This window comes from Pelophylax lessonae (assembly GCF_965119305.1).
Source record: "Pelophylax lessonae genome assembly, chromosome: 2".
Lineage (NCBI taxonomy): Eukaryota > Metazoa > Chordata > Amphibia > Anura > Ranidae > Pelophylax > Pelophylax lessonae.
In genome coordinates, this window is record NC_138769.1 from 687,551,185 (window position 1) to 687,578,187 (window position 27,003).

A 27,003-nucleotide genomic window follows, 5' to 3' on the forward strand; every position below is an offset into this window, starting at 1 on the left:
GGTAGACGCGATGCTGCTGGCATTCCCATCTGACAGCGGGGCCACAGTGGAAGCACAAGGCAGAGGAGGAGGAGGTCGCCAACTCAACCAGGGCACCGCCAGCACCTCAGAAGGCCGGGTTAGCATGGCCGAAATGTGGAAAAGCTTTGTCAGCACGCCACAACAAACAGCAGCACCAGCAGCTCAGATGGAACGTCTTAGCAGGAGGCAGCATTTTACCAACATGGTGGAGCAGTATGTGTGCACACGCCTACATGTAGTGAATGAGGGGTCTGCCCCCTTCAACTTCTGGGTCTCCAAACTGGGCACATGGCCTGAGCTTGCCCTTTACGCCTTGGAGGTGCTGGCGTGCCCTGCAGCCAGTGTATTATCTGAACGGGTATTTAGCACGGCTGGGGGCGTTATAACAGACAAGCGCAGCCGCCTGTCCAGAGACAATGTGGACAAGCTCACGTTCATTAAAATGAACCAGGCATGGATCCCACGGGACTTTTCCGTACCTTGTGCAGAATAGCAATGGATACCGACCTTACCCACCCATTGTTCCATTTTTGCTCTTTCTCACTCTTTTGGGGTGTACCCTCATTTAAAATTTGTGAAAAGAAGCAGTGTTGGCTACCTCGTCCTCCTCCTCAGGGCCAGATTACCGTAGGGGCTATTGGAGCTGCAGCTCCAGGCCCCTACCTTTTATATAGACCCCGGGTTGGCCATATTCACTGTTACCGCTCTTCTGTCACTTGTAAACACAGAAGTCTGGCTTCTATGCTCGCTTCCCCAGGCAGCACCCTCAGAACCTCCCCACACAGCGCGAAGGCCCGACAAGGAGGGACAGTTGCCGATGCATGGATGTGTTTATGGGCTTCAGAGACAGCATCCCATGTTGAATTAGGCATGCATGGCTGCACCCTTCCTCCTCTGGGTGCATGGCAAGGCACGGCCCTTAAGGCCCTTCAAAATCCTCAGCACCAAGCCCATGATGCTCTTAATCCGGCCCTGGTCCTCCTCCACCGCCGCTTCCACCTACACCGCCCATAGGTGTGCGCAGCCTATTGCATTAAGGTGTGCACCCCAAAGTTGAAATACACATGCATGTGTTTGCCAGCAGGGAGAGTAATGTATTGGGGCCATGTACCTGTAGGCAAAGAGAAATAGAGCAGAGCAGGTCCGAGGGAGATCTTTCCCATCTCCTCACTGGCAATGCTATGTGCCCTAGGTGATTAGGGTGTGCCCAAGCACACCCGGCACACCCTGTGCGCATGCCTATGTCACCGCCACATCCACCACCACCTCAACCTCCCTCCTACTCCATATGGCCTCGTCCTTCAGAGATGAAGAAGAACATTGTTTTATTTTTCTGTTTTTTTTTGTTGTTTTAAGTTATTTCCCTATCCACATTTGTTTGCAGAGCACTTGCCATGCTCTTAATTACGTTTTGCTGCCATTTGCAGCACTCTAGCCCTTTCCTTTGGTGTTTTAGAGCCATTTTAGTGCCTTAAAGTTCGGGTCCCCATTGACTTCAATGGGGTTCGGTGTCCGGGAAAAGTTCGGTAAAAGTCCGGGACACGGACCCGGACTTTTTTTTAAAGTTCGGCCGAACCCGTCGAACACGGACATCTAGGTGTCCGCTCAACCCTACCTATAAACCATTTCTAGGGTAAAACCTAGCTCCTTTATTTCATCCTCTCAAACTATTTATTTAAAATGCCATTGAGTCTGATCCAGGTGACCTGTCTGGCATCCATGCCCTCTCTGTGCACCACACTGTTCAATTTGACCATCCGCTCCCCGTGATACCGCAGCTCCGGCTCTGGAGATTGGTAAGTTCTCAGTCATTCCAATATTGGAAATACTGCTTTTCTTTAAATTTGCTCTTAACTATTGATGTTCTTTTTTGTCTCTCCAAGATTCAATACTCTATATTGCTGTAGCATCTAAACATTACCTGTGTATAAATTTGTTTCTGTTTATGGGTTCCTCCCTTGTTTTTTTGGGGGGTCTATATATTCCCCAATAGGGTACCCTTATGTAGAAACTGCGTGGGACTTTATGTTCCCTTTAGGTTTCTATTGCCATTATAGCATGTATATGTTATTTAAACCTATTACCTAAAATAACTGTTTACTAGGTGGCGTTTTTTCATAACTAATAAAATTGCCTATGTTCTTTGCTCCTATTTAATTGTATGTCATGTTTTTGTGGACGTCCATTTGTATCAATTTGTTGTCCCCCACTACAGTTTCTCCTCCGCCCGGTTGGTGGCGTGCTCCCCGGACTTCCTAGCGGATGTGTGGTCCTCTCGCACATCGCTGGCCGGATGTCCTAGTCTGGGCGGCGCTGTTGTGGCCGTTCGGGGCTGCTTATTGTGGCCTTCATTTAGAACGACACTGCGCGCGCGCCCCTCCAGGCGTGCGCGCAGTTGAGGACCTGACCCGCCCAGTTTGCGCGTGACGTCATGCGCAATCTGGCGTTGGGTTGAGGGCCATATTAGGCGGGACCACACGCATTTTTCATTAGGAGATGGCGTTTACCTGTTTTGGCGGTTCCACGTGGGTAAGAACTCCGGACTACATCATTTTACAAATGGTATTCCGGAATAGACATATTGACTAATCTCTATTTCCTTGGTTATACCTCATAGAAGCGTGTAATGGATGGTGCCATTCCCTCTGGTTCAGTGGCATAAGTTCAAGACCTTACTCTCGGGTCTCACTGTGTTTTTTATACAGATTTCCCAGAAAAAGTTTGCTTAATATCCACCATCCCGCAGGTAAAGCTTTCCTGTCCAATTTTTTCCCCTGGAGAGATACCTCATAGACCTCTGATTGTAAGTTTATATCTTTTACTTTCGTCCCAGCAGAACAACACCCCACGTTGGGGTTTAAACACGGCCGCTCTACAGGAGCCCTCCTGTTCTTATTTCTTTTTACTCTGGTCATATGAGTGTGTCTATTGCAGACATTCTATAAGGTATATATATCAGCCCTTTAAATAGGCACATTACCCTTTTTCCCTCCCCTTTTCGGTGGTGGAGGGTCTCTGGGCTCTACATACATACTCCCTGCCATATATGCCCCTCCACATCCGCTGGGGAGACTTTTCCTTTTGGGGGGCACTCTCATCCGATCTGTTTGGCGGTGTGTTTCTCTGCGGTGGCGGTCCTTGATGCACTCTGATGTTCCACAATTGCATGCATTCTAAATCTGATGTTTTATACACATGTATGTGAACCAATAACAAATTTCTGTTGTTGCTGTATTGTACAGGATATTTCAAGGCATTGCACAGCTTATATGTTCTTATTCCCCTGAAGAAGCGGTGCAGCTTTGCCCGCGAAACATGTCGGGATCGGTTTGATGTCCATCATTGAACCCATATATCTTCATCATTTTTCTTGCTCTGTGGCCTTACCTATTCACATTGTATATGTCAGATTCTTATGAACCAATGTTGCATTGTTTGTCCTTGTTTTTAAAGATGTCATGTTAATAAATATTTCATGTTTTTTAAGAATACTCTTATCATTTTGAATTACCTGGTACCTTTAAAGTCCCATCAGCCCTCCCATTGCTTTTCTGACCTTTGGGTCATTCTCTCTGGTCCTCTCTCGTTCTTCCCTTCCTAGGATTTCTCCCATTTCCCCTTCCCTCTCCTCCCTTCCTCTCTCTCTCCCTTTTTCTTTTCCTTCTTTTCTTGTTTGTCTTTCCTTCCCCCTTTTCCTATTTCCCCGTCTCTCCCTTTTTCTTTCCTCCCCCCCCCCCTTTTTTTTCTATCCATTTTTTTTTTCTATCTTTTTCTATTCTTTTCCCCTTCTCTGTCCCCATCACCTTTTTCTCCCCCCCCCCCCTCCTCTTTGTTCCCGTCTTCCCCACCACCCCTCATCCCCTCCCCCTCTCTTTCCCCCCCCCCCTTCCTCCCTCTTTTTCTTTCTTTGCTTTTTTTCTTTTCCTTCTTCTTTTCTTTTTTCTCACCCCAGCACTTACCTGTACACCTCAGGTTCCAGCTGTGGGCGTTTTTCGGGATATCTTTCCCAGCGTTTATATTATATAATTTAGGGATATGGTACCCTTTGTTTATAGCCTTCGATACAAACACACTATTTATTTGAATAAATTCTAGGTGGATAACACACCTGAGGGCGCTTTTGTTTCTTGGCTTCATGCCAAGTGTTTGTAAAACTGTACTGTCTATCTGTATTCTTTATATATGTTGATGGCTTAGATTACATGCTCAGCTTTCTTATCACCATCTTGGAGAGACAGTAATTCTCCCTTTTGTTTTCCCTTTTTTTCCCTGGCACATACTCCTCACGGAGAATCTGTGCCCTTTATCTTTCTCCAGTTTTGGAAATTGCGGGTTCGCTGGCTGCTGATTGATCTGGACGTGGGGGCACGGACATGGATTTGCTAGGCACAGCATGGACCGGTTTCATGACAGGTATACAATCCACATGTGGATCCCATACCAAAATAGAGGAGGACCTTAGGACCTACCTTGGTAAAATGTACAATTTACTAAAACGCAAATCACACCTCTATTGGCACATAGAATACTTTCTCAAGTATATTGATGAGAATATCAGCCCACAGGGCCTTAGGATACACACCCTCCCCACTCTGAGAGACCCCTCGGAGACCTTTAAAAAGGAGTGGGAGAGTATCCTCAACACTTGTAGTCAAGATTTGATGAAATCATTAGTGATCCAATATAAGGTGGATATGACAGCGTTAGATACTGAAATAGATCAAATGAATATCAAATATAAACAGGTCTTTGAGGCCCCCAACTTTGCCCCAGCCTGGGCGGAAGTAAAGGCCAAACTAGAAATCATGAATAAAGAAATCATCCATACAAAGCAAGTGAAATTTCAAAAAGATAAACAGGCCTTCAATGAAGGATATGCATACAAATGGAATGCCAAAGCCCGCCCAACACGCACACCCCGTTCACGCACAGTTAATCACGTGGAAACCACGGATGACAACTTGGAATCAGATTCCAGTGTGGCTAGTTCCCTTTCGCACAAATCACGAGTATCTCGACAGGGCTCATCAGCCCCTAACAAACGCACTAAGACTCAGAAACGAGGACGAGGTAGCGCTGGTCCTTCACCCACCTTACCCTCGAGTCAAAACAAGAAAAAACCTGACACGCTTGCTAATCTTAATACACCCACCAATTTAGCTAACATAGCCCCTACACTACAGAAAGTATTAGCCAAGAACACTACACTCCCTCTGAACACCAGTGATTCCGCATCTGCTACCTCCGATGACGGTTTTTTAGAACTACCTACTCTTCAAACACCCAGGAACACCAAACAAGGCAACCTGGATATATACATAAAATCCAAAACAACTTAGACACATATATTAATTCTTCCAATAAACTCAACATCATTAATTTAACCCCGTTTGACCTGACTCCGGTTCAGGAACACGTGCTTGGTCTGGGCTTAGGCTTTTGCCCTTCTAGGGCTATTGATACCTCTGAAACTATAAAAGACTTGCATCTTTTTGCAAGAAATCTTACTTTTAAGTTCATGTTCGATGATGACAGAAAACAAAAAAACTTAGAAAAACAATTGGCCGAACAGACCAGGCACCTTACTATGGCTGAGAGCCGGGCCATAAAAGACCTAGTTTTACTATATGAAGAAGGTAACCCCGAGGTTGTATCCATCATTGATTCCACGGATTCCTTTGATGGAGCCCCTCCACCTACCCCTAAAATTCCATCTAAAAAGATCTTTAAACCTAAATCGGAAAAATTTCCAGATCTATCTATTAATGCCAACATCTGGACCTTTGTCCAACGGGTGTCCAGAGACCTAAAAACTACACCTTTGCCCTCTATTTCTAGGAACCTAACTCGAGACCAGACTCTAGCCCTAGCATCACTTCAAAATAACAAGGAGATATTAATAAAACCCTCAGACAAAGGGGGCAACATAGTTGTTATGTCCCCTCACCAATACGAAACAATGTGCTTAGAAGTTCTACGCAATCAAGAATGGTATTGTCCCATTGCGTCTGATCGCATAAAGGACTTCATTTGTGAATACAAGTCCCTGTGTATTGAGGCCTTTACTCAGGGCCTCATAGACAGGGATACGTATAACTTTTTGTCAATCAAACATCCCAAAACCCCTACTTTTTACACCTTGCCTAAGGTGCATAAAAGTCTTGTACATACTCCCGGTAGACCTATCGTCTCTGGCAACGAGTCGCTCACGGAACACGCCAGCAAATTTGTGGATTCGTTTTTGTTACCTCATGTTTTGGCACTTCCATCCTATATCAGGGATACCACAGATCTTCTCAAACACCTTGAGGAGATTCAGGTCCCTCCGGATGCCCTGCTTGTAGCAATTGATATTGAAGCTTTATACTCCAGTATCCCGCTCGACCAGGGCATCCGGATGGCTGAATCATTCCTAAAGGAACAGGATTACAAAACTTGGCCCTTGATGGACTTTGTCCTCAAATTGCTGAGATTTATCCTTACTAGGAATTATTTTACCTTTTCGTAACAGATATACTTGCAGATCCAGGGGGTGGCTATGGGCACTTGCTGCGCTCCCTCCTATGCCAATCTATATCTGGGCCCCTGGGAGAGGTTGATCTTTTCGGACGAGGGAATGGAACAGTGGATGTCCCATATTTTGATTTGGTACAGGTTCATTGATGATCTGTTGATTATATGGACGGGTTCATTAGATGAACTTTCATCATTCCTTCTGGCTATTAATAACAACACTCTAAATCTTAAATTCACATATACTTTTGACAGACACCTGATTTCATTCCTGGATCTGAATATCAGCCTCTCCCCGGACGGACTTATTGATACTGATCTCTACCGCAAACCCAGTGCGGGTAATACCATACTCAACGCAGCAAGTGCCCATCCCGCCCCTTTGATCGCAAGTATTCCCTATGCCCAATACCTTAGGCTCCGCAGGAATTGTTCCGCGGAGGCCAATTTTCGTGTCCAAGCTGGCCGGTTGCGTGAGCGACTCCTTGCCAGAGGATATTCCAAAACGCTGCTCAGGAAAGCCTACAACAGGGCCAAAACCCATTCGAGAGCCGATCTGTTATACAAGACGACCCTCAAAAAGGATGATAAAAATGTCAGGTTTATTACCACCTACTCTGCACATGCCGACATTCTAACATTTTGAAACGTCATTGGCCGATTCTCACCCAGGACTATACCCTAAATAAATATCTAAATGCCAGACCTAGTCTGGTATTTAGACGAGCCACTTCTCTTCGTGATTGCCTCACCAAAAGCCATTACACCAGTGAAACGACCAATGAAGGTCTCAAAAAAGGCACATACCGTTGTGGGTCTTGTAACAAATGTCCCTGGGTCAGAACTGGAACAGGTATCCGTCTGCCCAATGGGAAATGGTTCCATTCCAGACATCATGCCGACTGCAACACTCAAGGGTTGATCTACCTTATGACCTGTTGTTGCGGGGCATTTTATGTCGGCAAAACAATTAGAAAACTTAGCCAACGTATAGGTGATCACATTTACCATTCTGAGGGGGGCACTATACAAACTAGTGTCACACGCCATATAGGATTTCGTCATAAGTATGACAATTCTATGGTCTCTTTTTTCGTTTTGGAGGTTATCCCACAGGACCCCCGGGGGGGTAATTGGGACAAACGCATCCTACAAAGGGAATCCTACTGGATAGAATCCCTAGAGGCCACTATACCTCCCGGGATCAACGAGGTCTTGACCTATAAACCATTTCTAGGGTAAAACCTAGCTCCTTTATTTCATCCTCTCAAACTATTTATTTAAAATGCCATTGAGTCTGATCCAGGTGACCTGTCTGGCATCCATGCCCTCTCTGTGCACCACACTGTTCAATTTGACCATCCGCTCCCCGCGATACCGCAGCTCCGGCTCTGGAGATTGGTAAGTTCTCAGTCATTCCAATATTGGAAATACTGCTTTTCTTTAAATTTGCTCTTAACTATTGATGTTCTTTTTTGTCTCTCCAAGATTCAATACTCTATATTGCTGTAGCATCTAAACATTACCTGTGTATAAATTTGTTTCTGTTTATGGGTTCCTCCCTTGTTTTTTTGGGGGGTCTATATATTCCCCAATAGGGTACTCTTATGTAGAAACTGCGTGGGACTTTATGTTCCCTCTAGGTTTCTATTGCCATTATAGCATGTATATGTTATTTAAACCTATTACCTAAAATAACTGTTTACTAGGTGGCGTTTTTTCATAACTAATAAAATTGCCTATGTTCTTTGCTCCTATTTAATTGTATGTCATGTTTTTGTGGACGTCCATTTGCATCAATTTGTTGTCCCCCGCTACAGTTTCTCCTCCGCCCGGTTGGTGGCGTGCTCCCCGGACTTCCTAGCGGATGTGTGGCCCTCTCGCACATCACTGGCCGGATGTCCTAGTCTGGCCGGCGCTGTTGTGGCCGTTCGGGGCTGCTTATTGTTGCCTTCATTTAGAACGACACTGCGCGCGCGCCCCTCCAGGCGCGCGCGCAGTTGAGGACCTGACCCGCCCAGTTTGCGCGTGACGTCATGCGCAATCTGGCGTCGGGTTGAGGGCCATATTAGGCGGGACCACACGCATTTTTCATTAGGAGATGGCGTTTACCTGTTTTGGCGGTTCCACGTGGGTAAGAACTCCGGACTACACCATTTTACAAATGGTATTCCGGAATAGACATATTGACTAATCTCTATTTCCTTGGTTATACCTCATAGAAGCGTGTAATGGATGGTGCCATTCCCTCTGGTTCAGTGGCATAAGTTCAAGACCTTACTCTCGGGTCTCACTGTGTTTTTTATACAGATTTCCCAGAAAAAGTTTGCTTAATATCCACCATCCCGCAGGTAAAGCTTTCCTGTCCAATTTTTTCCCCTGGAGAGATACCTCATAGACCTCTGATTGTAAGTTTATATCTTTCACTTTCGTCCCAACAGAACAACACCCCACGTTGGGGTTTAAACACGGCCGCTCTACAGGAGCCCTCCTGTTCTTATTTCTTTTTACTCTGGTCATATGAGTGTGTCTATTGCAGACATTCTATAAGGTATATATATCAGCCCTTTATATGGGCACATTACCCTTTTCCCCTCCCCTTTTCGGTGGTGGAGGGTCTCTGGGCTCTACATACATACTCCCTGCCATATATGCCCCTCCACATCCGCTGGGGAGACTTTTCCTTTTGGGGGGCACTCTCATCCGATCTGTTTGGCGGTGGGTTTCTCTGCGGTGGCAGTCCTTGATGCACTCTGATGTTCCACAATTGCATGCATTCTAAATCTGATGTTTTATACACATGTATGTGAACCAATAACAAATTTCTGTTGTTGCTGTATTGTACAGGATATTTCAAGGCATTGCACAGCTTATATGTTCTTATTCCCCTGAAGAAGCGGTGCAGCTTTGCCCGCGAAACATGTCGGGATCGGTTTGATGTCCATCATTGAACCCATATATCTTCATCATTTTTCTTGCTCTGTGGCCTTACCTATTCACATTGTATATGTCAGATTCTTATAAACCAATGTTGCATTGTTTGTCCTTGTTTTTAAAGATGTCATGTTAATAAATATTTCATGTTTTTAAGAATACTCTTATCATTTTGAATTACCTGGTACCTTTAAAGTCCCATCAGCCCTCCCATTGCTTTTCTGACCTTTGGGTCATTCTCTCTGGTCCTCTCTCGTTCTTCCCTTCCTAGGATTTCTCCCATTTCCCCTTCCCTCTCCTCCCTTCCTCTCTCTCTCCCTTTTTCTTTTCCTTCTTTTCTTGTTTGTCTTTCCTTCCCCCTTTTCCTATTTCCCCGTCTCTCCCTTTTTCTTTCCTCCCCCCCCTTTTTTTTTCTATCTTTTTCTATTCTTTTCCCCTTCTCTGTCCCCATCACCTTTTTCTCCCCCCCTCCTCCTCTTTGTTCCCGTCTTCCCCACCACCCCTCATCCCCTCCCCCCTCCTCTTTGTTCCCGTCTTCCCCACCACCCCTCATCCCCTCCCCCTCTCTTCCCCCCCCCTTCCTCCCTCTTTTTCTTTCTTTGCTTTTTTTCTTTTCCTTCTTCTTTTCTTTTTTCTCACCCCAGCACTTACCTGTACACCTCAGGTTCCAGCTGTGGGCGTTTTTCGGGATATCTTTCCCAGCGTTTATATTATATAATTTAGGGATGTGGTACCCTTTGTTTATAGCCTTCGATACAAACACACTATTTATTTGAATATGCACTGTTACTGTAAAAATGACACTGGCAGTGGAGAGGGAGGGGTTAAGTGTGTCCTAGGGTCGTGTATCTAACTGTGATTGGCTGTGGCTTGATGTGTAAGAACAGTGATCAACAGTCCTACATAGTAGAACCGTTTGATCATCATTCTTACACAGGGAGAACTGACAGGCGGCTTTGTTTACACTAGCCGCCTGCCTTTCTTCCGCTGTCATGGAGGAACGCGAGTGCCCGGCGAACAGCGGGTCTGCCGGGCACATGCGCGGGGGGTCCGTGACCGAGCGGGAGCGCGCATCCGGTGGCGCGCGCTTGCTCCCAAAACTCTTACAGGCTAGCGACGTAGACCTAAGTCGCTCTGCCTGTGAGGGGCTGACTGCCGACGTAAATAGTCGTGCGGCAGTCGGCAAGTGGTTAAGAAGAAAGCAAACAGTGTAATAGGTAATTTTTTTACATTGCTGCCCATATTTGCTGTGCCTCACAAATCTTCAATAGGTGACCCCCCCGAACAATAATGGGGTCTCCCAGGTCACCCCAGGTCATGAATCTTTGCCAAGTGATATGAGAGTCTTCCAGGTCACCACCACCAGACAAATAGGTAAATTTATAGATTTTGCCTGTGGAGGTGCTGTCTCATACTGTATATATTTTCCAAGAAATAAGAGGGTCTTCCAGGTCACCCTCAATCAATAATGTGGTTAATGTAGTCTCCGAACAATCAAGATGGGTCCTTCCAGGTCACCCTCAATCAAAAATTACATCTCCTAATACTGGGGTCCCCCAACAATTATTATGGTCTCCCCAGGTCATCCCACCCTATCAATGACATTTAGAAAATGACAGGCAGAGCCAATATTGCGAGTAAACCCCATGCTGGAATTATTAAAGAATTGACAGTTTAAGTGATACATGTCTACAATCACATTTCTCAAGAAGATATCAAATTATGTAATGGGAAAATGTATATATCACTGCCTGTGGAGGCTGTGCCTCATGAATCTTCTCCTAGAAATATAACTACAATTGATTGAGTGATAGGTGACTCACTGCCTGTACCGCTGTGGATGACTGTGTGCTTCATAGAATACACGTGCCAGGTAATGGGTTTCTGAAATAGTGGGAGTGATTGCCAGCATCCTAGTGAATAGCTCTTAGGAACTAAATTAACTTTTCTAATGTTCACTGTTGTTCAGCATATTGTCTGAAATGTGCAAGATTTTGTGCCTGACTTCAATTTTACTGATTTCAATGCAAGGAGAAAGAATAATGAATACACATATAAATGATAAAATGACTAGACTGAGAAATTACTAGAAAGGGGTGACATAGGGGGGTATTTTTTAGAAATTGGGTGTGTGGAGGGTCAACAAAATTGGGGGGATAGGGGCTATTTTAAAAACATTGGTGATAAGGAGGAGGGTTTTTTCTTTTTTTAAGAAATGGGGAGTCGTGGAGGAAAATATTATAAATGGAAGGGATAGGGGGGCATTTTTAGAAATGGAGGGAATAGGTAGTCTTTTTGAAAAAGGAGAAAGTATGATGGAGGGTAATTTTTTTAAACGGAAGGGATGGGAGTCTTTTGTGTGTGTTAGGGGGTTGATTTTACAAATGGAAAGGAAGAGGACATCATTTTTAGAATTTTTTGAAACAAAATGTATTTCCCAGCACACTTACCAGCTAGCCAGTGAAAGAAATTTGCATTGTCTAACAATTTGCACTGAAAACAGCTTTGTGAGCGTCAACTATTTTCAGTTTCAGTTTTCTAGACAACTGCTTAGAAGATCCCATGGTGCTGATTATTGGGGCAAGGTCAGATGAGTCTGGGCATTTAAAACCTTTGAGATTGACACCACCTGGTCTTCCCAGACGATGATTGAGAACAATCCATGACACTGGCAGGTCTCAGCCTTGCAAAGGGGGCAGTGCATGCTATAAATTCTTATTGCCCAAACTTTTGCAGACGCCATTTTTTGTTTTCTGTTATTTTGAAAGTGTAAATGATGGAAATAAAATCTAACTTTTGTTGTAATATTATAAGAATGTCTAATCTGTAATTTGATGCCTTTTGGAGATTTTTCCATCTTTCCTTGGCTTCTTTATGCACATTAATACAAATTTTTATCTGGGGTGCCCAAACTTCCGATCCCTACTGTATGCAAATATACACTATACTACCAAAAGTATTGGTTTGTCTGCCTTTACACGCACATGAACTTTAATGGTACCCCAGTCTTAGTCTGTAGGGTTCAATATTGTGTTGGCCCACCCTGTGCAGGCAGCTATAACAGCTTCAACTCTTCTGGGAAGGCTGTCCACAAGGTTTAGGAGTGTGTCTATGGAAATGTTTGACCATTCTTGCAGAAGCGCATTTGTGAAGTCAGGCACTGATGTGGACAAGAAGGCCTGGATCGCAGTCTAAAACTCTAATTTATCCCAAAGGTGTTCTATAAGGTTGAGATCAGGACTCAGTCAAGTTTCTCCACCCCAAACTCGCTCATCCATGTCTTTCTGGAACTTGGGTTTGTGCACTGGTCCAGATCATTTGGTGGAGGGGAGGTTATGGTGTGGGGTTGTTTTTCAGGGGTCGGGCTTGGCCCCATAGTTCCAGTGAAGAGAACCCTTAAGGTGTCAGCATATTATGACATTTTGAACAATGTCATGCTCCCAACTTTGTGGGAACAGTTTGGGGATGGCTCCTTCCTGTTCTGACATGACTGCACACTACTGTAAAAAGCAAGGTCCATAAAGACATGGATGAGCGAGTTTGGGTTGGAGGAAGTTGACTGACCGGCACAACCCAACCTCAACCTGCTGGAACACCTTTAGGATGAATTAGAGCGGAGACTGCGATCCAGGCCTTCTCATCCACAAATGCACTTCTGGAAGAACGGTCAAACATTCCCATAGACGCATTCCTAAAGCTTGGGGACAGCCATGCCAGAAGAGTTAAAGCTGTTTTAGCTACAAAGGGTGGGCCAACTCAATATTGAACTCTACGGACTAAGACTGGGATGCCATTAAAGTTCATGTGTGTGTAAAGGTAGGCGTCCCAATACTTTTGACAATATAGTGTATGTAGAAGTTGAATTGCCTTGTCAAGGTTCCTCTGTATAATGCAGTTAATTCTTGTTTATGAGAGCCTCCATGTTGGAGCATATATAGCAATGGATAAATGAAGTGCTGGTATGCCTAAAGCACAGGTGTCAAACACAAGGACCGCGGGCCAAATCCGGCCCACCAGGCCTTGTCATGTGGCCCGCACATTGGTCGCCACCTAGTGTTTTCACTGCTGTCTGTTCTTTCTGATATCACGCCAGGTATCCCAGGCAATAAGAGTAAACATTTCCGGCTCTATCCCCTTCAGTCCCGCAAGCTGCGCCGGCTTTCTGTGAGCTGAGTGCATGCGTGGGTAGCCAGTCTCATAGGCAACAAAGGTAAACATTTCCCACTCTCTCTTCTCCTCAGTCCCTCCAGTGGTAAATACTTTGTAAGCTTAGCACATGCGCGGCCGGTCCAGCATAGCTGTCAGTGGAAGAGGTTCCTAAAGGCACTGGTTGCTGAGTTTCTTTTCCATCCAGTGCACTGCATCCTGTGGCTGGACATTTGGGGACTTGCTTTTTCCAATAGTGGCAATGAAGAGAGGGAGTGCTGTAAAAGCCTTGTACATCTTACACATAAGTGCGGTTGTTGTTGAGCTGATGATTTTGATAGCGAAATAACACATATAGGGCAAAACTGAACACTGGTACTGGAGCTAAACACACAGATCTGCCTACATAGGGAGGTACTAACTATAGCCCAATATGCAGGGAGGAAGCTGCCTATACGGGAAGGTACCAAAGCTGGGCTTAGTAGAAAGGTGGGATAGAGTACAGATATAAGAAAACTTTGGAGGGGGTGTGGAGGCAGATGTGTGCAGAGGTGGGTGGATGGGAGGAGAGTGGTGGGAAAGATGTTGCCCAATGTTCATAGCATAGTCCTGACACTCTGTAAATAGCACGTACTCCTAAACTCTACACTCTGTACATAGCGCAGCCCTTAGCTCTGAAATCTGTATGTAGCACACCCCTGAACTCTGCACTTTGTATGTAGAGCACACCTAAACTCTGCACTTTGTACATAGCGCACCCCTAAAGTCTGCACTCTGTACGTAGCACACCTCTGAACTCTGCACTCTGTGTGTAGCGCACTCCTCAACTCTGCACTCTGTACATAGCATACCCCTTAACTCTGCACTGTGTACGTAGCACACCCCAGAACTCTGCACTGTGTACATAGGGCACCCCAAAACTCTGCATTCTGTACATAGTGGGCACCCCTGAACTCTGCACGGAGCACACCCCTTAACTCTGCACTCTGTACACAGTGCACCCCTGAATTCTGCACTCTGTACATAGCGCACCCCTGAACTCTGCACTCTGTATGTAACACACTCCTGAACCTTGCACTCTGTATGTATCATGACCTAGATACAAGCGGCCCTTTGAGGGCAACCATATTGCTGATGCGGCCTGCGATTAAATCAAGTTTTACACCCCTGGTCTAGAGGGAGCCTATTCTGCCTTAAAAGGCAAAGGCATACACCAGAAGCCCAGTAATGCACAGACAGGGGACAAAAACATCCAATGTGTCCCTTGGCCAATTCCAGCACTGAAAGCTAGTTAAAAAGGCAGTGTTGACATTTTTGTTTAGAGGTTGGGGGGGGGGGGGGGTATTTTTAATTACAGGAAAAAGATGAGCTTTGGAGTATTTTTTCCAACATAATTCTTTATTCTGACCATCTGTAATGAAAAAAAAACAAATGTTGACTGTAAGTCGCTATCTGGCTGCACAGTCTATTTTTTAGGTAACATTAGTACCTGACAAATAATTCTGGATTAAATGACTTTATCCAAATATCCATATTGAAGAATAAGCAATTATTATGTTGCAGATAAGTAATTTTAGACTGGAACAGGTCAAGGTGACACTGGCTTAAAAGAAAAATCAAAGGGGATGAGAAAAATAAGGACACTGACTACTGTTTATATCAAGAAGAAAAATTAGATTGCTTATTTGGCAATGTAATAGTATCACAATTTTAAATGTGTTGTATAATTAATAAGTTAAAGTGGTTGTAAACCCCTAACATATACCCAGTGAAGTGACTGGCCTCAGGAGATATACAGAGATAAAACAAATCCTTCTACATAAAGTGTACCTGTTTATCTGCGGTCTTCTCTTCTCTACATCCATTCAAAGTGCAGAAATTATAAATCTGTCAGAAAAAAAGGAGGAGAAGAGCTGAAATCAAACTCTACAGAGCTTAGTGGGGAGAGCTCTGACAACTGATTGGAGGAAGAGACACATCCCCCTTCACACAGCACACAGGAACAGAGCTGAGGTTGTCAATTACAGACTGCGTGCTGGAGGCCCTCGTCTGTCACCTTTGTTCTCTTGGTGTCAGGAAAACTAGAAGTGATTCATGCTGATAGCAGAGGAACGAAGATGCAGACAGAAATTAGACTTAATGCTCTTACTCGAGACACACTATAGAGGGACTGTCACATACCTGGTAATGGAGTCTGACTTTGAGAGGAAGGCGATCTCTTACACCTCCGGCTCGGTACCCCTGGTAAAGTAACAGGAGGCACAAGAGCCTGGAGAGGCTTGAGTGCCTGGCAGTTCTAGTGATGATGGCTGCAGATCAGATCAGGTCTGTGTACACTTGGATGCAGGTTGGATCGTGACACAGGGCAGCAGGCTGGAAGACAGTCAGCAGGCACTTGATGGCTGGCAGGTCACAGGCACCAAGCACTTGGCAGGCCAGCAGGTAGCAGACAGCAGGTACTTGGAAGGCTGCAGGAGTAGGGATAGCCTCCACCAGCTGGATTCAGGGTCAGGCAAGCCAGGTCTGTAACTAGCAGGCAGGTCAGGAACAGAGCAGCAGGCAGAAGAGTAGTAAGGTTCAGGCTGGGGTTGGGAAGGGTAAGCAGAAAGGCAGAAGGATCAGGCAGGGACATGGTCGAGGAGCAAGCCAGATGTTGGTTCAGGCAGAGGTCAAGCATGGTCAGACGGATAGCAGAACGGCAACAAGAGATCAAGCACAGGAACAGGTAGCAGGTAGCAAAACACTGTAGACCATAAGGTAAAGTCCTAGTGCAGCAGAGGTGTTTAAATAGTCCATAGGTGACAATCTAGTGGCGGGCGTAAGCATGGGTCTGGCTAACAGGAAATCTCTGTCTGCGCATAACTATGCACCTGGGCATATTTCATCTTTCCAGACAGGGATAAATTAAGAACACACTATAGAGGGATATGCTTTGTTCATATTTTATGTCTGAGTTTAACAACCACTTTAAAGGGATATGATCCATCAGGGGAACAGTGCTTGTGTCTGTACCACAATAAACTTTATAAACTTTATAAAATTAAAATAATAATTTAAAGGTGTGAGAGTAGTGGTGGAACTACCAGGGTTGCAGCAGTCACCATTGCGACTCTGGGCCCTGGAGTTCCGCCACTGTGGGGGGGCCTGTCTGTTCTGGCTGTACTATTTGAGGGGCCACCCGACCGTTTGTTCCGGTGTGCAGGGGGGGTGTGGCCAGCTGCTGTGGGGAGGCTGAACTGCTTATCTCTCCTTTTAAAGATGCTATTGGCTTGGTTGGCCACCCAGTAGCCAGTTAGTTAGCCTAGTTATGAAATGCCTTTTTTGATCACTAGAGGGCTAAGTGCCATAGTGCATTAAAAGAATACCACTTTAATAGGTAAATACAGATTGCACTTACAAGATCCAAGATGTCAACAGTATGTGTATAGCAGCCTTCCTGTGGGCTTCACCTCGTGTGTTCGGCTCTGAAACCAGCCAATCTGGTGGAAAGAATGCGATGACATCACCGTTGTGGACCTCCTACGCGTTTTGTCACAGATAACATCTTCAAGCGTTTTTTGTCTTATATTTTCTGGGATTCGATTGTGCCTACTGAACAGGCTCCATGAGAGACTTATTGGTATATGCTCCATTTGACCACCTATAATTTAGTGGTCTTACAATCTGGTAAGCAGATTCTACTACTCACTTTGGGTGCGGAGTTACCATTCTAAGTCACCCTTGTACTTTCTTGAAAAATTACATCTGTCATTGCCAGTGGTTCCTTCCCTGCTTTGATTGCTCCTGTGGATTGGTATCTTTATACACTTTAATTGGACTTTTAGATTTTGTATATCATACATTTTTTATCTCTTAGCGCTGCACTTTTTTTGTTTGTATATTTTTTGGAGTGTGTATGTTTGCTCTTAGTGCTGGCAGGTTAATTTCCATTTTAGCTCAGTGTTCTCTTGTACTTTTTTAAATAAATCATGTCATGCTGGCTACAAACAAATCTTCATTTAAATCTGATTCGCTAATTTATATAAGTAAACTGTATTGGCCCTCCAATATTTGTAAAATATAAAGCAAAAAATAGTGCAGCGCTATCTAGTATGGTGTAACCCATAAATCAAAGTGACGTATTAAATGACATGAATTAACACAGTGAACAAACAAGTCCATAAATGTGTTCCAAAAATTAATAGTAAATAGTGATGAAAAGTCCCAGAGAGGTGATGATAGACCCGAAGACTTGGAATCCAAAGGTAAAGGCAGAGGTACACCCGTGGAATACAAGTAGCAAGATGGCAGCTTACCAGAAGCTCAGGCCTCCAACTTAATGGAATGGCCACATACGCTAAACCAATGATTCCAAATGGATCACCTCCTCCAGAGACCAGGTAGCCAGGTAAATTCCTCTATATCACATAGGAACTCCACACATGGTATCATAACATATGGAAGGAAATAAGCAGCACATAGCGTAATTCCGTAAAATTTGCTCAAGGTTTTATTTGAATTGCACTTACATAGGTAGCTGTGTATACAGGCACATCAAAAAGAATCCAAGGCCGATGCATAAGATCGCAGTGTCCCGCGTGTATGTGAGCCGGCGTCTAGGGAGCGTGACAGTTGTGCGTCCAGTACCACCCGACTGGTTTCGTCATACGTGACGTCGTCCGGGGCCGTCATTTAATACTTCACTTTGATTTATGGGTTACACCATACTAGATAGCGCTGCACTATTTTTTGCTTTATACTGTTGATCCTACTATTGATCAAGTGTTTTCAGCTGCTTTCACATCTATTTATTTTTTCACTTGTATATTCACTATTAGCGCAGGATTTTTTGTGTTTTATATTTGTAAAATATACCCTCGTATTTAAAAATTTGGCGAGTCCTTCCCTAGAGCATGACTCTAGTACTTTCTAACTCACTTTTCAGTGAGGATCAACAGGTTTTTTTTAGCTTCACTTTCATGCAGCTTTAACAAAGTGTTTTCAACTGTTTATTAGATCAAGAGAAGAAAACAATAGGAGTTCATTGATAGGGTTACATACATTTTAAAGTAGTATTAAACCCTCCTAGTTTTTGCAAGTACAGTATTCAGGTCCTTCCTGCAAACATGTAAAAAAACTTCTTTTCAACTGAGAGTTTAATAACACTTTAAAGACCAGTTCACACCAGAATCGCACAGGATTGTGGTCCAGAGTGCAGAGACATTGGTACACATACAAAATAGGTAAAACTTTCGCTCCCCGTATGGGCCACCATAAAAAAAAAAAAATAGGTTAAACTTTCGCTCCCCGTACGGGCCACCATAAAAAAAAAAAAAATAGGTTAAACTTTCCCCTTTCCAAAATAAACATTCCACATCGTTGACATGCGGCAACAAAGATCAAACCCATGTCATCTATTAAGGGGGAATTTAGAGTGCTAATTAAATTGTAACTATGGGCAAAAACAAAAATTACATATAGTATGCTGCAGTCTATCACTAGCATTAACAAAGCAATTTTTCCTTCCCTGAATCCCCCTGTTAAAAAACCATTTGCAAGTCTCTTCTGCCAAAAAACACTACCTCCCAGCAATTTCTTACTGTGTTTAATTCCATTTTAAATTCCATTTTAACACATTTAGTTTCCCCAAGTTTCACTACGCAAAACTTGAAGACATAAGAATGCAGAATGAAGGCACTTGAAAGACCCAGTGCCCTTTATACAGAATATTATTTAATGCATAAATATATTTTTGACCGGCTCCTTGAGAGAATAAAAACAGTCAAATTATGTAGTATGGCTGCTTGAATCTTGTCATTTCCAGTTGACTTCTGTTTCTTCTCATCAGAGTCATACCACTGTAAAATAAGTATATGAATATATCAAACCAAAACATGCATTAATTAATGCCTGGGTTAATAAAAGAAACACAATGATCATACAAAATATCAGTCTTTAACCTAATAAGGATGATACAGGATTTTAGGGAAAAAAATATAAATTGCTCAAAAAATTAAAGGAACACTTTGAAAACACATCAGATCTCAATGGGGAAAAATCTCATGCTGGGTATTTATACTGATATGGACTGGGTAATGTGTTAGGAACGAAAGGATGCCACATAGTTTGATGGAAATGAAAATTTTAAACCTACAGAGGGCTGAATTCAAAGACACCCCGCAAATAGTGAAAAAATTATGTAGCAGGCTAGTCCATTTTGCTGGAATTTTGTGCAGTAACTCAAAATGGTACTTAATAGTTTGTATGCCCCCCACATGCTTTTATGCATGCCTGACAACGTTGGGACATGCTTCTAATGAGATAATAATGTCCTGGGGTATTTCCTCCCAGATCTGAATAAGGGCATCACTAAGCTCCTGAACAGACTGAGGTGCAACCTGGCGGAATTGGATGGACCAAAACATAATGTCCCAAAGGCGTTCTATTGGATTTAGCTCAAGCGAGCGTGGGGGCCATTCAATGGTATCAATTCCTTAATCCTCCAGGAACTATCTGCATACTCTCGCCACACGTGGCTGGGCATTGTCATGCACCAGAGGGAACCCAGGACCCACTGCACCAGCGTAGGGTCTGACAATGGGTCCAAGGAGTTCATCCCAATGCCTAATGGCAATCAGGGTGCCATTGTCTAGCCTGTACAGGTCTGTGCATCCCTCCATGGATACGCCTTTCCAAGACCATAACTGACCCACCACCAAACCGGTCATGCTGAACGATGTTCTTCAGACCCTTTCACGTCTGTCACGTGTGCTCAAGGTGAACATACTCTCATCTATGAAAAGCACAGAGTGGCAGTGGCTGACCTGCTAATTCTAATGTTCAATGGCAAATGCCAATCGAGCTTCACCGTGCAGGGTAGTGAGCATTGGGCAATTAGAGGACTAGTACTGTAGGCATTAGGGCTCTGGCAATGCTCATCCTGTTACTCCTTGCACCGGTCCTGATGATGGGTTTAGGACCTTTTACGGCCCTGTCCAGCTCTCCAAGAGTAACTCTCTGTCTCCTGGAATCTCCTCCATGCTCTTGAGACTGTGCTTGGAGACACAGCAAACCTTCTGGAAATGGCACAAATTGATGTGCCATCCTGGAGGAGTTGGACTGCCTGCGCAACCTCTATAGGGTCCAGGTATGGCCTCATGTTGCCAGTAGTGACACTGACCCTAGCCAAAATGCAAAGCTAGTAAAAAACAGTCAGAAAAGATGAGTAGAGGAAAAAATGTCAGTGGCCTCCACCTGAAAAACCATTCTAGTTTTGGAGGCTGTCTCATTGTTGCCTATCTAGTGCACCTGTTGTTAATTTCATTAACACCAAAGCAGCTGAAACTGATTAACAACCACCTTTTGCTAATAACATGATCAGATCAATATCCCAGGAGTTTACTTGAATTGATGCTATAGTCTGATTAAAAAAAGTGTTCCTTTAATTTCTTTGAGCACTATATATTTGGCACTACCCCCACAGGGTTTGCAGCTGACTAGACACAAGGAACAGTCTTTAAGCTTGTTTTTTTTTTTTTATAAGGGGTATTAACTTGGATGGAAATAGGAATCATGGAATGCCCAACTTGGTTGCAACAAAACAGGGACAACTTCCTCCCTATGTACACTCTATAAAACTGTCTCTGATAAGAGAAGATGCAAAATCCCCTTAGGGACTAGGAACTCTTAGTCCCTTAGAAAGTAGCAGTAGTAGGCTGAATTCTGGTGTATCTCCAACTCCCCTGTAAACACTGATCCCAGTTCTACTGACTGCAGGAAATACCAGCCCACCTGGCTGCTTCTTCACCAGCCTACCGACTACTTCTTTTCCAGCCCACTCGGCTACTCCAAAGATCTCCCAGGGCAAGGGAAAGGAAAGATTAAGCACAACACTGTCTTCCAGAAAGGCTTGCTACATATGGCAGTCTCTCCCCTTGTATGTCCCTGAACGTGCTGATGTACTTACACTGTCCTCCTTGCTCCCGCGGCTTCTTAGGTAAGTTACCTTTCAAACCGCACTGCCGTCAGGATCCTCCCAAGTCAGCCCAAGCTCCAGCCCGAGGCAAAGCCCCCCTAGACCAGGGGCTCCCCTCCAAGGCCAACAACAGCCTCCTCAGCACTCCATGTCTCCCCCTGCTTTCATGACTCCTCTATGTTTAGGGGCTGGCTCAACCACCCTGCCAGGCACACTGCCTGGGGATCGGCCAAACTCCCTAAGTATGCAGATCAACCCTCTTGTCCTATGCCCTCCAGCTTCTAGAAATTTCTCCAAACTTCTAGAATCAGGGGGAGGCACCAGAGACCTGCCTGTAGGAGTTATCCAACCTGACCTGCAGTAAACCCATGATTCAATTAAGACTTGCAAGTTAACTATGAGTAAATTTGCCTACACTGACACTAGTAGCACACTAAAGGGTGCTACATAGATAGATAGATACAGTGCATCCGGAAAGTATTCACAGCACTTCACTTTTACTATATTTTGGTATGGTACAGCCTTATTCCAAAATTTATTGAATTTGTTATTTTCCTCTACATTCACAAACAATACCTCATGATGACAACATGAAAGAAGTTTGTTTGAAATCTTTGCAAATTTATTAAAAATAAAAAACGAAAAAAATCCCATGTACATAAGTATTCACAGTCTTTGCCATGACACCAAAATTGAGCTTATGTGCATCTTGCTTCCACTCATCATCCTTGAGATGTTTCTATAACTTGAGAAACTGCCCAAAAATAGGTGTGCCAAGCTTGTAGCACCATACTCAAAACTTACTTGAGGCTGTAATTGGTGCCAAAGGTGCTTCAACAAAGTATTGAGCAAAGGCTGTGAATACTTATATACATGGGATTATTTTCATTTTTTTATTTTTAATGCATTTGCAAAGATTTCAAACAAGCTTCTTTCGCTTTGTCATTATGGGGTATTGTTTGTAGAATCTTGAGGAAAATAATGAACTGAATCCATTTTGGAATAAGGCTGTAACATAACAAAATGTGGAAAAAGTGAAGTGCTGTGAATTCTTTCCAGATGCACGATAGATAGATAGATAGATAGATAGATAGATAGATAGATAGATAGATAGATAGATAGATAGATAGATAGATAGATAGATAGATAGATAGATAGATAGATAGATAGATAGATAGATAGAGATACTGTTTACATATAGATATTATAAAGTTAATATTCACTTTGCTCAGTGAATAGTCTATTCCTTTAGTAAATCACTCAATAAGTTATTGATGTAATGTAATTTACCACTGAAGGTTAAATACTTCTTTAGGGCTCTTGCACGTGGTGTTCAGGCGTTTGTACTGATCTAAATGCAGCTCATTGTTTTTAATGGGCCTGTACACACAGATGCAAAAATCTGTGTTGCTGGCCGGTGTTTTATGGGCATATATGTGTGAATTAGTGCATACATAACATCCCCTTGACAAAAAAAGAGCTAGAAGAATTTTTAGACATGTGTACTTGAGAACACTCACATTTACGTGCATATATGCATATACAGTATACGCATATACTACCCATTCCTGTGTTTTAAAAAAAGAAGAGTTACATAGTTAGGTTGAAAAGGGACACTAGTCCATCTAGTTCAGACATCAGTACAGTAAAACCTTGGATTGCGAGCATAATTCGTTCCGGAAGCATGCTTGTAATCCAAAGCACTCTTATATCAAAGCAAATTTCCCCATAAGAAATAATGGAAACTCAGCTGATTCGTTCCACAACCATTTATTCATAAGTCCTTCAGTTTATAGTCCATATAAAAAGATTATAGCCTTGCGATAGGTTATATAACCATAAAATGTCCATCCACAAATAGCCGCTTCCACAAGGGGATTAGAAGCAAAATCCAGCAGGAGCTACAGAGTATAAGAGAGATGAGAGGCGCCTCTAAGTGTAGCAATATGGTTCCATTTAATGAAGGTACAACATTTAGCAACTCACATTGTTGATGAATAAAACAGGAACATCTAAGTATGCAGGCATCCGGGCTAAAGCTGTCCACATAGACTATCTTCTGCACCGCCGGCTGCCAGTCTGTAATCCTGACCGGGAAGACCACCCTGCAGTAAAACGATCTGAAAGCGAGGGGAAGCATGGAAGGGATGACATAGATGGCGGTGCGGAGGATGATCTATGAGGACAGCTTTAGCCTGGATGCCTGCATCCTTAGATGTGCCTGTTCCAATCATAAAGCATGTGAATTGCTAAATGATGTACCTTCATTACATTTAATCATATTGCTACACTTAGAGGTGCCTCTCTTCTCTTTTATACTCAGCTGTGACTTGAGGCTACTTGTATATCAAGACATTGGAAAATTTTGCTTGTCTTGCAAAGCGCTCTTAAACCAAGTTACTCTCAAACCAAGGTTTTACTGTACTGTGTTCAGGAACCCTAAGGCCTCCTTCACATAGGCAAATCAATTGGTACACACTTAAGAAAGGCAATCTTCAGATGCCTGGGATGCACAAGTGTTCCATGCAGGGGCGTGTAGGCATCCTGTTGAAATCAATGATAGGCAGCCAACTGCAAGTACCTCCATGGGCTTCCATAGATGTGCTCTCCACGATGCATGTGGAGGTCCGTGCAGGTCTTTGCAGCTGCCTGCCTGTCATTGATTTTTAACAGACTGCCTGCACACCCCTTTATGGAACACCTGTGCATCCTGGGCTGCTGTACGCTCTTTGAATAAGAGTGCTTTCACACTGCCCGACTGTGGTTTGGACGCTGCTTGGTGCAGGATGCTGCACCTTAAAAAATGCAGGACATAATAAAAATATGGGAAAGCATAGGTAACCTGCATGAAAACCACAGGTACACTGCACAGCAACTAAACCGCAGCAAGACAGTGGGAAAATTCCATAGGGCCTAAAGGTTATATTCACCTTTCACAAAAAATAATTTGGTGAAATAACTCCAAATATACTGGCCCCCTCCTCCGGACCTCGCTGCACACAGCAGCCGTGATGCCAGTGTAGCGCTCTATACATTGTACACTGCAATACGCAGCCTGACATTGACATTGTTCCGGTAAGGTGTCCCAGCGCTTCTTGTTGGTCAGCGCTGTCATGTGGTTTCTCTAACCCAGGGGTAGGCAACCTTAAAGAGGTGGAGATCAGGGCCGGACTGGGACACCGATAAATTTCCAGGTAGGCCGGCAAGTTTCCCCTGCCCTGGGGCTGCTAAGACCTGTAAAAAAAAATGGGCACGGCCGGCCCAACATGCACAGTGCGCATGCGCCTCCACTGCTTGGGAAAACCCTACACGTTCGGCTATTCCCGCGGGCAGATGGCACATGTGCGGTGACGTGTTGGCTCCAGGCCGGCACCATTTTTAAATGTAAGGCCCCTCACCAAAGGGTAAGTGAGACTCTCCTGAGGAGATGCAGTGCTGCAGGCATGGTACAGGAGATTGTCCTGTACTATGCCCACAGCACTGCATCTCCTGTACTATGCCCGCAGCTCTGCGTCTCCTGTACCATACCCACAGCCCTGCATCTCCTGTACCATGCCTGCAGCCCCTGCACTATGCCAGCAACCCTGCATCTCCTGTACTATGCCCACAGTCCTGCATCTCCTGCTCCATGTCTTCATCCCCTGCACCATGCCCACAGCCCCTGCATCTCCTGCACCATGCCCTCAGCTCCTGCATCTCCTGCACCATGTCCGTAGCCCCTGCACCATCCCCACTGCCCCTGCATCTCCTGCACCAGGTCCGCAGCCCCTGCATCTCCTGTACCATGTCCGCAGCCCCTGCACCATGCCTGCAGTCCCTGCACCATGCCCACAGGCCCTGTATCTCCTGCACCATGCCCACAGCCCCTGCATCTCCTACACCATGCCCGCAACCCCTGCATCTCCTGCACCATGCCCGCAACCCCTGCATCTCCTGCACCATGCCCACAGCCATTCCATCTCCTGTACCATGTCCACAGCCCCTGCACCATGCTTGCAGCCCCTGCATCTCCTGCACCATGCCCGCAGCCCCTGCACCATGCCCGCAGCCTCTGTATCTCCTATACCTTGTCTGCAGTCCCCGCACCATGCCTGCAGCCTCTGCATCTCCTGCACCATGCCCGCAACCCCTGCATCTCCTGTACCATGTTCACAGCCCCTGCACTATGCCCACAGCCCCTGCATCTCCTGCACTATGCCCGCAACCCCTGCATCCCCTGCACTATGCCCGCAACCCCTGCATCTCCTGCACCATGTCCACAGCCCCCGCATCACCTGCACCATGCCCGGAGCCCCTGCATCTCCTGCACCATGACCGCAGCCCCTGCATCTCCTGCACCATGTCCGCAGCCCCTGCACCATACACACAGCCCCTGCATCTCCTGTACCATGTTCGCAGCCCCTGCACCATGCCCGCAGCCCCTGCATCTCCTGTACCATGTCCGCAGCCCCTGCACCATGCCCGCAGCCCCTGCATCTTCTGTACCTTGTCCGTAGCCCATGCACCATGCCCGTAGCCCCTGCATCGCCTGCACCATGCCCGCAGCCCCTGCATCTCCTGCACCATGCCCACAGCCCCTGCATCTCCTGTACCATGCCCACAGCCTCTGACATGTCATCCTGTACCATGTCTGCAGCCTCTGACATCTTCTGTACTATGCCCACACAGCCTATGACCACTTCCTATACCATGTCTGCAGTTTTACCACTTTAACCCGAATTTGCTCATATATATATATATATATATATATATATATATATATATATATATATATATATACACACACTTGTATAAAGTACTCGGAACCCATACTTGAGTAAAAGTACAAGTGCTCGATCAAAAAGTGACTTGAGTAGAAGTGGAAGTGCTCTATCAAAAAGTGACTTGAGTAGAAGTACTAAAGTATTCAACATTTTTTGTACTTAAGTATTGCAAGTAGTTTTATTTAAACTTTTGCTATTTAAGTACTGAAAGTAAAAGTACCAGTAGTTTTTAAAAAAAACATTTGCTACTCAAGTACTGAAAGTAAAAGTACAAGTACTGTGTTATGTAGTTATTAAAGAAAGAAGTCAAAAGTTTGAACATCATATTGTTTTTTATTACTTCAAATGATTAACCTAAAGGACAATCACAATTCCTTTGGCTGTAACTTTTTGCAAACAAAAACAGATAAAGTATGTCCCTCCCTTTCCCCTTTAAAGCATCCCTCCTTCTCTTCCCTGCATGTTTTTTTTTTCTCCACAGCTTATTGGTGCGCAAAATCATATATAAACCAATGTGATATACAACAATATATTCCAATAATGAAATAAAGGAAGAGTGTATGAAATCAAAGTCAATAAAAAGTCCATATATATAATGCCATAATGCCATAATACCATATATATGTGACAAAACAAGATGAATATATTTTCAAAGGTGCAGGAATCAAACAG